Raw genomic sequence first — 13302 nt, 5'->3', positions numbered from 1 at the left:
CATCCAAAAGCAAGAGAGAAAATTAATTAGCAGGTGTATTGTACTTCATTTAATATTATGTTTTCATGATGTTGTTAAACTAGACTGTTGTTCATAGTGTTCAGCACTAGCTGTTTTTTTTTAAGCCTCAGAATTTCCCTTGACAAGAAGTCAGAGCTAGAACTTGTGCTGCATAGAAACATGTACATGTACATAGAAACATGTTTGTACTAAATCTACTGTCTCTTCTTTAATTAAAAAAAAAAAAAACCACCTGTTTCAGAAGATCTGTCTTTTTATATATAATGGCATTCCCTTTATCTACCCACTTATATCAGGCATCATGTTAATTTGTTTTTCATGAAAAATTCATTCAAATAATCTGTTCTAGAAATGGAAGTATCAAAGGTAGCTCTGAAAAAGTCTAAATCTATTAAAAAGTAATGGAAATTATTGTATTTGAGGTCTTTGTGAGTGCTGGGAATTATCTTTTGGGTATGTCGAGTTTCTTTACTTCAGTTGTAGTCATTCCCTGATTGTTTCCAAAACATTTTAGAAACACAATTATCAAGTTCAAATAGTTATTCCATCAGTATTTTGTTGACACTGTGTTTATAATGTTTGTGGTATTTGGCTTTAATCCTCAGGTACTTGTGTTGCCATATTAAGAGTTGTTCCTGGAAAGATACATTTTTGTTAATGGTTTGGTTTTCTGTTATGTATAAATATAAAGGAGTGTTTTATCACCATTAAGGATGCTTGAACTTTGTGTTGTTAATATCTTCTTCTTCTTTGAAAGAAAACATATTTAAAAGTGATGGATGTTAAAGGTTATGTATTCAGTTTAGAAGAAATTTTGTGATAATCAGCACTATTTTTTTCCCAAAAGGAAAACTGTCATACAGAGCACATTTATTGGAATGGAAATATAAAGCTTTGATGTAAGTCTCCTTAGAAAGTGAAAAAGAGGCTAAACCAGACACAATGGTTTGTACAGACTGCGTGTTTCCAAATCTTTTTGACGTGCTGTCCAGAAGAATCAACCAGGCAACCACGGCAATTGAGAGAAGACTTCCTAAGTGATTTTAAAAAATAATACAGTTTCTTAATTCATCAACTGTTATTAAATTAGTGTGCTCCCTTAACTGTCACCTCAGGTTTCATTCAAACACAATTCTACGGTTATATCTAACCACAGGGCATGTATTCACAAAACCATTTTAAACGCATCTTTTTTTTTTGCAGATGTTCTCTGTATATTGTTCCACACTGCAATTTCTTTGTAATGATTGTAGAACAGCAATGCTGTTAAGAAGATAACAGTTAATAGTGTAAGTTATCTCTTCAGCTTAGAAATTGTCTAGCATATCAAAAAGAGGGATATGTCTTTCTCCTTCAATCAAGTGTTGTAATTGCAGAATCACAGAATGATCAGGGTTGGAAAGGACCTCTGCGGCTTGTTTAGTCTGTGCCCCCGCTAAAGCAGGTTCATCTACAGCAGCTTGAACAGGCTTGTGTCCATGTGGGGTTTGAATGTCTCCAGAGAAGGAGACTCTACAGTCTCTCTGGGCAGCCTGTTCCAGTGCTCTCTCACCTTTAGAGTAATGAAGTTGTTCCTCACATTCAGATGGATCTTTCTGTGTTGCAGTTTGTGCCCATTGCCCCTTGTCCTGCTGCTTGGCACTACTGGAAAGAGCCCGGCCCCATCCTCTTGACCCTTAAGATATTTCTATACACTGATAAGGAAGTTGTATACATTGATAAGAAAGTTATAACAAATACCCTTTGAATGGAAATGAAGTGAACAGTACATTTAAAGAAATTTGTATGTTTGTGTGTGTAAAATCTATAAAATATGCACAAGCATTCATGTGTAAATTCATACACATATACATCCATGTCTATACCACAGTCCCCACTGCTGTTATCCTTCAGGTCATGTCTGAAAACCTGTTTGCCATTATGCCTCAAAAAGATTTTAAGCTTATCATTTTTATTTGTGATGAGTAAGCGCCCCCGCTCCTTTTTTTTTTTTTTTTTTTTTTTTTTTTTTTGTGGATTTAAACATTTATATTTTGAAGGAGGTCAGTTAACATACAGGCCACTGGGCACACAAGACTCTTCCCCTCCCTGTTTCTTTTCTCACTCTCAGGTACAAGCCACATGACCTAGGAAACCTTTACCAGATAAAGACAGCAGATGGAATGTTCACATCTACCAGTTCTCCCAGTCACTTTACATTCTGACACAATGCAGTGTTCTGTAAATAACATATATATCTAACAACATCCCACCAGCTGTTATTTTTTATTTCACAGGAAAAATTAGAGATAATTGTTTAAAGAAGATTTCCTAACTTCTGATTGCCATTACTATCATACTCTGGCAGCAAAGGAAGAAATGAGTGGAAAGCTGTGTAAATACTATTAGAGATGTTGGGGCTCAGGGGAGGGGGCCACGAATTTTTCAGCCCAACAGATGTGAGGCTCACAGCTCCATGCCCCCAGGTCAGTCAGTAGCATGGTTGAGCATGTATTCCCAGTAGGCACACACACACATGCAAATACACACATACAACACATACTATATATACATACATATATACATACATGCACATACAGAACCAATACAGACAGGCACACTCAGCACTCAAACAAACACAAACAGCACTAGTGGCCTCATCCTGTTTCCCCCTCTGGCTGATTAGTGTGCAGGACTGTTAGTGGGAAATACATATGTGCATGTGTACATATGCATAGTGTGGTTCTCTCCAGCAGCTGGGCTCAGACAGTCTGTGTGCTCCTTAGCTGACCTTGGATCCCAGTCTCCCCAGTTTCTGGCACCTGGACATATAAGCCCTTGAGGCCAGTGCTAGTACAGAACCACACATATAGCAGATCCCCCAGTAGCTGCCCCTGGACACAGTCCAATATCTCATCCTGGATCCTCCCCACGTACCTCATTCTTACACACACACACACACACACACACAGAGACAAGGGTGTCTCCCAGTTGAGCCCCCCGACCCCAGAGTCTCTCCAGCAGTTGGGTGGGACACCCCTGGTCCCTCCAACAGCCAGGTTGGCCTTAGAGACATGTGCACACCCCTGGGACTCGCAAGCCACTTCACCTGCATGCTGGTGAGACCAACTTCATCTTCACTCGTACTCACAGACTCATTTGCACACCTACACTCACTCCAGTTCCTGGCACCACAGACAGCAGTCTATCAGGATAGTGGATCATCTTAAAGAGAACTAGATACTCAGTAAGGAAAAAAAAAAAAAAAAAGGCATTCAGAGAACAAAGATCAGGTTTGTGACAGGAACCTGAAAATACATACGTCTATGGGACCTGATGAAATGCATCCCAGAGTCCCAAGTGAATTGGCTGAGTTAGCTGCCAAGCCACTCTCTATGATATTTGAAAAGTCACAACAGTCAGGTCAAGCTTTCAGTCACCAGAAAAGGTGAAACATGGTACCCATTTTTAAAAGGGTTAGAAAAGAGGACCTTGGAAACTACCGACCTGTCAGCCTCATCTCTGTGCTTGGGGAAGATCATAGATGACCTGTAAAGGTTCCTTCCAACACAAACTATTCTATGATTCTATGGTTCTATGATCTTCAGAACATTACTAATTTCCCGTCATCAGTTTCACTTTAAAGAGTAAATGTCTCCCTATAGATGATTCCTGAGGTGCCAGGAAAACTGCTTGAATCCATTATATTAGTTTATTTTGCTTCCTTTAAATGTGATTGTTAGTTGTTAGGGAGTATAGGGAGATTGTTAGGGAGTATAAATTTTGATCTAAGAGTGCTGTGACTTATTTCTCGGAAGGAAGCTAGGAATCTTTTTGTAACTCTGGCTATGCAGCAATGTTGTTCCTTTTTACAGGTAAATATATCTTTATTATAAACCATGGGGAGGAATACAGTATTCAAATCAACTATTTGTCTCCTAGTGGAAATACAGAGACTGATTTCCACTGCCTTTTTACAAAGGTTAAAAAAAATAACACTTGTAATATTTTGGTGGAAATACATAAATCAAACAAAGAACACAGTTTTGGTAGTGAATATGAATCCCATATTGACATCAATTTAAAAAATGAAATAGACAAAATATTAATTTAAGATATGAAGAATTTCAAAGCTCTGTTTTTAATAGTTGAAAAAAAGTTCAGCAGTTCTAGGTTAAAGTTCTATTGCATACTGCATGTTGCTGGCACTGCAAATCCAAAGGGGGGGGCGGGGGGGAAGTAGTGGCATTGCTTTTCAAGCTTTCTTATTTATATTCCCAGTCTTATATTTCCTCACTCCCTGTGCAGCTTACAGTGCTTCAGATTAAAATCTCATGATTCTTGTGAGGAGAAAGGCAGCACTACATTTCTCAGTTTTTACAATTGGCAAAAGAAAGAGATGGAAAATGGGATACATTGCAGGGTTGTTTTGTGGTCAAAAGAGAGATACATTGTCTCTTCACAATGTAGATATTTAACGTAAGTCAGATTAATCTATTCTAAGAAAATGTTTTTCTCTTTTGAGTATAACAGGTGACCAGGTAGTGTAAACACCTTTATCATAGCTGCCTAAAGCTGTATGTAAAGGAATGCCCCCAGAGAGCTGCTGGGACTTTACCAAGTTCACAACAAGAAGTCTTGCAAAGGGAATTTGGTGCAGGTCCCTCAGGTTTCATTTGTAGGAATTCTTTCCTGAAAAAAAAAAAAAAAAAAAAAAAGAAGAAAAAAAAAAGTAATTGTCCTGATAGTCTATAAATAGAGCATTTACAGGATTTGGAGGGGAAAGATTGAGGGTGCAATTGTTGGAAGATAAAAATGCTTTCTGTGTTTTATAGTCACTGGAATTTATTTGCTTCCTCCATGGAAATACTTTCATACTTTTGATTAGTCACTCAGGCACTGTTTTCCTGATTACTTGATCAATGTAGTTTATTATTATCCATATTTAAAGCAAAAGTAAAGAGAAAGTACTTGTCTTAAAAATATCCATAAATTAAACTTTTCAAACTAATTTTTTTTTATGTTTTCTGTTGATGAATCAGAGTTTCTAGATTTCCTTCTCTTTATTTACCATCGTAAATTTTCCTTTCTATACTAATTATCTATGAAATAAACTAGTTGCTTAAACCATTTCCATTTACTATGTTTCTAAACTATAATTGTAAAATATTGAATATGAATATCTCTATTAAGCCTGCATTTGCCTCTCATCATTTTAGTGCCAACAGAGGAAAATGAGTTATTTATCAAAATCCAAGTGTTTCTTTGGCTTAATTCTGTACAGCTTTTCATCAAGTATATTCACAGAGTACAAAATAATTTTAAACAAATATTTATCATCCAATTTGCATGACTGCACAATGACCTAGAAAAACAAAGAATTGGGGCTGTGAAGTTTATGAGTTCCCTTTCCTAAATATACAACAGTTTGGAGGACTGACTTTTCAGATTAGTGGGGGTTTATTTTTCTTTCTAAATGGAGTACTTCATGTGCTGAACTAAAACTTTTAAATATTGAATATAATATTTTACAACTTCTACAAATAAATTCAGGCAAAATACCTTTCATGAATGTAATATAGTATATATTACTTCATAATAATAACCAGAGTTAAAAAGTTAAGGCTGGCCAATGTATGAAGTTCATCTAAAATATTGAGCTTGTCCCAACTCATGAGACATTTACCTTAAGGATAATGAAACACAATACTTTATATTAAAGTTTTAAATATCTTAATATCTTCACCCCGAATTGACTACAGCTTCAGAGAGAATGAATGTTTTTGTACGTATATATATTTTCAAGCTTTTATAGATACAAGTCTTTCTATAACTCCAAATTACTCTTCTGTCTCTTCTTAGAGACATGTAGCTGTTGTATTACACTTAATAGGAAACATTTCCTAGTTTAAGCATGACAAAAAATGGAAAATAGAAAACATAGGCCTTTGTATTAAAAAAAATAAATTAGTGGCAAGAAAAAAAGCTGTGACACAGAAAAAGGAAAAATAGTGGCAATGCTATTAAAAAACTCCAGAACCTAGGACCATACATTTAAGTGAATTCTCCATACCAGGAGCACATAAATAAATTATTATAATATATGTGTTTATTAGAAATAGTATGCTATCTTGTCCTTTTTGCATATTATTTTCCAAGCTACTTACGCAGTGAATGTAATCTGTCACACTTGCATAACAGGGCAAATCAAGCATTTATACTTACAATGTTGTAACTGCTTTGACTAATTCAGGCAAGATCAAAAAGCAAAACCACAGATATAAGGTGAGGCCAAATGGAGAGGAAAAGTGTATAAAGAATCTGTTTCCCCCTCTTTGTGTAAGAGCACATCTCTTGCTCTTCAGAACAGGTCCCTGGCTAAGGGCAGGTGAGGAAAAGTGAGCCAGGCAAAGCTGAAGGGAAAAAAAAACATGTAGTAAATGGCATATTTCTCACATAACTGTTCTCAAAGTTGTGACTGATCCATGTGCAAATCATCACATAACAATTGACACCTGAAGATTTACACATTTCTAGCAAATTATCTGAACTTCTCCTTTAAGTGAAAACACAAAGCCAAGGCTAGGGGCTGCGAGCCAAGAACCACAAAGTTACTGATGCTTCAGTGGCTGAAGGTGGGCTGCAGGGCAGGATACAGGGGCACTCACTCTGCACATCATAGTGTTGTCTGTGCTATGCTTGTGCAGGCAGGGCATGTGTAACTTTGAAAAGCAATTTGAGATATTTTACAAAGTTATGTAATGCTATTTAATCTACAGGCTTTCAGTTGTCAAATCTTTTATTGTTTTTGTTTCTCATACCTATCAAAATTCCAAGCTCTTTCCTCCAGACTTTACCAGATGCAAGACTTTGTGCCGTATGGAAGCAAAATAATCTTTTTTTGTACAAAAGAATATATCATAATTAGGTATATTTTTTCTCTTTCTCTTCAGATCAGATGTCTTGAGAGTCAGAACAAACGAGAGTACAGATGAACACTGATATGTGTAGATAATGAATGTAAAAAAACCTTTATATAAAAACACTAGATAAATCTATTAATGAAAACATGGAAATTTGTCCAAAAACCCATAATCCCAGTGTTTAAAATTTTGTCTCTACAATGATTCTGTGCAAGTGTGTCAATTTACAAAAGACATATTTGTTTCTCATTTAGAGGAATTTCCAAATACATTCAATTCTGAATAGGTTGTAACATAGCAACAGTGCAGCTAACTTAAAACTATTGTCCTGGTGTCTGAAAGAAAGCAGGTACTAAGAAAAAGCAAATACACAATTTCACAGTAATTTCATGTATAGTCTCACCAAATAATTAACCTACTAACAGCGTGTATGATACTCCATTCTGTGGACACACACCCACACTAGGCACACACAAGATTAAACATATGGAGTGGTATTTATGGTATATTCACTTGGGGCTAATGCTACTAACAAAAGAAATACTGTTCAATGTTCTATAACATGAAGACTGTAGAAATATAGAAAACTCTAGATTTTCTACATTTCTTAAAAATACAGAAATTTTTATTTCTATATTTTGACAACAAAAATATCTATAAAATGAATATTAAAAAAAACCCAACAGAATATTAAAAAAAAATATATTTTTTAGAGGATGTTCCTCCTTCATTCCTTCATCTTCTTTGTCCACCTTTGACTAGCTCCCCATGAATTAAACATTTTATTATTATTAGACTTTATAATTACTGAAGATGGATTCCACTTTAGACTAGACAGACACAAATTTCAATGTCTAAATGCAGTTGTCTGTCTAACCACCCCTCAGGGTCAATGAAGATCTAGGTAATAAAGCCCATGGAGCCCAGAGACTACTTTGTTGATCAAATGTAGATGCCTGCTTTAATGTGACGTATCTCCCCAGCCTGTATTGCTGAATTGGCTAACTCTCCCCTAACTGCAAAGTAAGCCTAGACAGCTCTCAAGGCTGAACATCTTTGTGATTAGGTTACCAGTTAAAGACTCCCTTTTTCTCTGGTACATTGGATTTCAAATTCCTTTCTGCCCATAGAACAACTTCAGCAGTAAGTGTGGAGAAGCTCACTGTGTCACATAGTTTTTGTGATAAAACTCACAAATTATACACTGTTCTTCAGGAAAGATGAGGAATAATTGCAGAGAGCCTAGAGAAGAGGTCCAGAAGGAAAGATTCAATGAATTGAGCTTCTTTAAACTGAAGAAGAGAACACTGAAGAGAAAATGTGTTAACAATCCTTTGCTAGATCAAAGAATACTGCAGTGACAAGCAGATCAATGTCGTCCAGGCTGTTGTGGAAAAAGTAGGAAACAACTTAAATGAAGCAAGAATGGCCAGTTCAGCTTTAAATTCTTTCTCTGACCAATGGTTCGAATGTCTTGAATTTAAGTTTGGTATTACTGTGAACCTTTAATCATCTGAATTTGTTGGGATGGGTTGAGTTTTACTCTCTGCATTGATCACATTTATCTGGAGCTGTATCCCTTTACTAAAACTACTTGGGGGTGGGGAGAGAGGAGGAAAAAATAAAGTAACAATAAAAAGAAATAGTGTAGTCTTATGGAACAAGTACTTCCCCAACAGAATTTGAATGACTACTGTCTCTGGACCTCATATGTTCTTAAACCAACAATGTTATATTGTCATTAAAATTTTAAAAATAACTAAAAGGAATATAAATCACAAAGTACTTCTACGGTTTTCTCACTGTCTGTTTCACTCATTCTATATTCATAACCTCTGTAACAAGATATTCTAGTCAACACAGTTCCCAGTGCAGTCAGAACACTTCCCCACAGCATGTGGGAAGATATGTTACGAATTCACCTGCCTGTCATCATTAGCATACTCTGGTTTGTCACTTGATTTACACATTGCTGTTGTTCTACCTGTACAGACACAATCTGTCTCTTGAATTATATAATTTAGAAACAGTTGTTCAATTATTTCAGAGACATTAGTATTACTAAATAGATTTTTTATCTCATTTACATAATTTTACATAAGCATCTGCTGTCAGATGCATGCCTAAGATTTACTGAACCATTCTGTCCCACAGAACAATGGTCAGCATCCACAAAGTTATCTGTGCTAAGACACAGATGCCAATATCAAGAAGTAAATACCCTTCTCATTCTATGGAATATACAAAAAATTTAATCACATCTCCCACCTTATTAACATATGGACAGTGATGCATTTGTTTTCCAAGAACCACTGCAATGGTGGTTCTTGTTTAGAAATAAATACAGCATTCTAGTTATGTAAAGGATTTTTTCATTACAGTTTTGCATATACAGGCACAATAATGATATTTGCAGTAGTTTTGCTATAGGCATCAAGAACTTTAACAAATGCTGCACCACAATACAGTGAACTTACAAGTCTAGTTTTAACATAAATATGTATAATATAACATTGAATTAGTATGTATTCCATTACATTTACATAAATGCGTCTTTTAAATGTTCTAAGCTTCATGAATAGCTATGGTTTAGGTTCTGGAATACTTGGCAAATTTACCGTTAAGAACTTCCTTTTTAATTAATGTTAAAGCTAAAATTGAAAACAGAATAAAGAAAAAGGAAATTACATGAGAAAGTATATTTTTTTGTGAGTCTTTCACACTGACTTCACTTAAGTATTACATATTTCAAACAGTCATCTAAGTTGAAACTAAAATTCTGAATCTGTACAATAATCTGACTTCATATTCACATGGATGAACAAAGGTAAAATGTATATGGATTATGCTTGGTTACTAAAATGATGGTTGTTACCTGCACTTATTTTCACTGCAAGATCCTAGCTTTTGTTGTGTGCACTATATAACAAGATTACCCTACAGGTGTCTCTTTCTATAATTTCCAAGTTTTCATATTGTACCTTTCACTGGTGCACTTGAACAAAGTGCATAACATGTTATACTAAATATCTTTAGTGGTAGGCATGACTACACCATTTTTATTTTATAGCTACATGATGTGATTTGCCTAAGGGGCCTCAAAAAGCCAGAGACCATTCTGTGGAAGAATCATTGGACGTTTGAATAAAACAGAAAAAAACTCTTAATTATGGATTGAAATTGTATATTAGAATTTGAATTAATGTATTCAGAAAATTTCTGCTCTGGACTCTGCTTGAAAAGGTAAAAAGGCCAAATCATGACATAGTTTAATACTTTCTTTACAGTACTGATATACTTAAATGGAAAGGCTTAACCATAATTTGAAATGGATTTACTCTCTGAAAGTTAGCTATTTAGCCTACATAAACTTTCCTGGATATTTTCCAAAGTCAGTAGTGATCAGTAAGCCCTTTAGCACATTCTTTAACTGTGGAATGAGTTACACCTACTTATTATATCTGGGTTTTGAAGGCTTATACGTAGTAAAATTAATCTTACCTTATTTTATCTACTGCTCAGCTGTATCCAACACTCTGTAGCATACACTATGGCAGTCATATGTATTTGTACAGTACATGTAAAAATACTAGATTTTAGAAGGAACACTGGTGCATCTGTGCTTAGAGGTGTCCTTGGAAGGGAACTGAGGACCCTGCGTAAGAAACCAAGGTTCCCTACACAGTAGGGAACAATACTACACAGTACACGTAGAGAGAAAGAGGCCTGAAAATGAGATCCAGAGTTAACGAGCATAGTGATGTAGCCAACAGAAAAGTGCTGAGCAGCAGAATCTCTCTTATATCCTATGCCATATTGGAAATTGCTAATCCTAAAGTGAACATAGATACACAAAACCATTCTTTCGAAAACCACTGGTACTTTCTGAAAACAACTTTTTAGCTCTGGTCTCATCTATGTTACAGAAAATCGATGCTCAATTTATCTTACTTGCTATGTGGATGTATACACACATTTGCTATCTTTGTAGGAGAGTGATAGCTCCAAATTTAGAAGGTTTTTATAACTCTAGTACACTTTAATTTCCTCCTGCTTAAGATGGGCTATTAAGCACTACATATTTTTAAATTACATTATTAAGAAGAGAACATTCAAAAGCTACCAGGGTGTTGTGGTAAAGGGGACTGAAGGAGATGGTTGAAAGTTTATTTCTTTGCTCACAGTCTTGTCAACAGTTTCTTATATTAAAATTCATTAGAAAATAAAAGTGATATAATAAATTACCGGAATGGGGATGAGGAATCAAGATTTTTCATCTTTGCTTAAATGTTATAACTCTAAGCTAAAAAGACACCTTTACGTTTCTTTTCCTGGCCCAGTAAATCTTGACATAGTTTGCTAATACGAGTTCTTTAGAGAGAAGGGAAGCATTACTACCCTTTCTTCCACCCAGCTGACAGCTTCCAGTTTAGTGCTTAAGTGACTGTCATAAGGATGAGAAATGTGCATTTGCAATCCTTCATGCATAGAGGGAAACTAAAGCTCAGGTTTTCATTGTACGAATAGATACTTCCACCTGTCAGGTTTGTTTAAAGGCACTTCACAATCTTTCATCAAAAGCATTTTAGAAAGTATACAGCTGCCCCAGCTATATCTTATGTGTTATATTATTTCTTAAGTTGGGTTTTTTAGTAGCCATTGGGCAGATGTTAAGTTGTTCAGGTCTCCTAACGTGCAAAACCTTAGTAACTGTAGAGCTTGAATTAGTACAACCTCTTTTCACTTTGGTGACAGATAAGTAAGCATTTCAATTTTAGATTTAGGTACCTACTTTGTGTTTAAACCTTCGTTATCATCTGGCTTTTCTTCAATTTCCAAAGGAAGGGAGACGCAGCCACAAGAGTAAACAGAATTGGTGATTCTGTAAGTCTATATAATTTTACCACTTCACACCAAGGAAGCTTTGTTTTTCAAAATAGGATTCACCAGAAAAGTAAATGCTGCTTACATTTAAAAAAAAAAAAAAAAAAAATAATTACATTTGCTCTTTCATTTGCCTCAGGAAGAAGTGAACAAGGTCTTGATTTTGCCACCACTTCTTGCAGTCTTTGAGCCTTCAGTTCCTTGGTTTGAAGAACTGTATTTGTAACTGTCTTGGGAGAGAGAGAAGATCTCTTACTAGTTGTTCCCCTCAACCCATTAGGTAGAGACAGGAAATGAGAAAACAGTTTTCCTGAAAGTGAACATATAGAAAGAGAGAGGAAAGCTACTGTAAAAAAATAAAATCAGGGGTGATAATTTAATGGGAAGGGTTCCAATACCTATGAATATTGGTTCTAAATAATTCATGGAGCTAGTACTTTGGTGACTTAAAATACCTTTTCACACATGTGTGACCTTGAGCAAATTACTTCATAATATTACACTTTGAATTCCTGTTTGGTAAATGGGGATATTATTAGACCCTTACATTTCCTTTCCTTCCCCTTCTACATCCCCTTTTCCTGGCTCCTTTCCTGGTTCATTTTCCTGATAGTTATATTATTTCATCCCTTTTAGGTAGTATGAATTTGTACAGAATTTATTAAATGGACAGATGATCATAGTTCTGCCATAGACCTATACTATATATATGAATAGTATTAATTTTTTTCATAAATACCACAGTTATGTCTGACTGGGTGAGTATCTGGAAGATTTTCCTGCATTGAATTCTCTGACTCTTTCTTTTATGTCTTTTAATTTATGATGTAGTAATTAATGTGCATGTATACCTTTTAAGTGCTTTGGTATATTCTATTTTCTGTGATTTTGAAACATGTGTATAAAACACAGAACTTTCCCTAAAACAGTACTAAAGTTCTATTCAGAGCTTTTCAGACCTTTGGTTGAACCTGATTTGAGTTGTTAACGAGACTTTGAAACAGCGAGTTCTGTATGATTTTGGTTTTGACAATTTAGTAGTGCATTTAGTGAGTATAGCACAATAAACATGCAGTCAGCCTGCTGTTATATTCATACATTAGCTACTAATAAACTCTCTAATAATGGTACAAAATTATAAAGTTTTTTAGTGTTAGAGAAGTCCACATTTCAAAGAAAAACAGTACTTTATAAGTACCTGCAAAATGTACAAATACAGTTTCCACATAAGTACATTAGAATAGCATCCAGCACATTCCTCCTTCTGCACACATTTAAAATGAACATCTCTTTTTCTGATCCTTAAGAATCAGGGAAGATGCAGTTGTACTTCTTACTAACCACTGCTCAGCTGCTGCCTTGAACTATTTTAACTTCTTCACATGAGAGACTGGTAAAGCTGTGGAGTTCTGCCTCAGGGCTTCCTGGGGCTCAGAAGATGTTTTTGCACCCGCCTGGGCTCCTCACATTCTGACCTCCTGCAGCTAGCTCCTAC

Source organism: Falco punctatus (assembly GCF_963210335.1).
Source record: "Falco punctatus genome assembly, chromosome: 2".
Classification (NCBI taxonomy): domain Eukaryota; kingdom Metazoa; phylum Chordata; class Aves; order Falconiformes; family Falconidae; genus Falco; species Falco punctatus.
Note: the sequence above shows the minus strand (reverse complement) of the source record.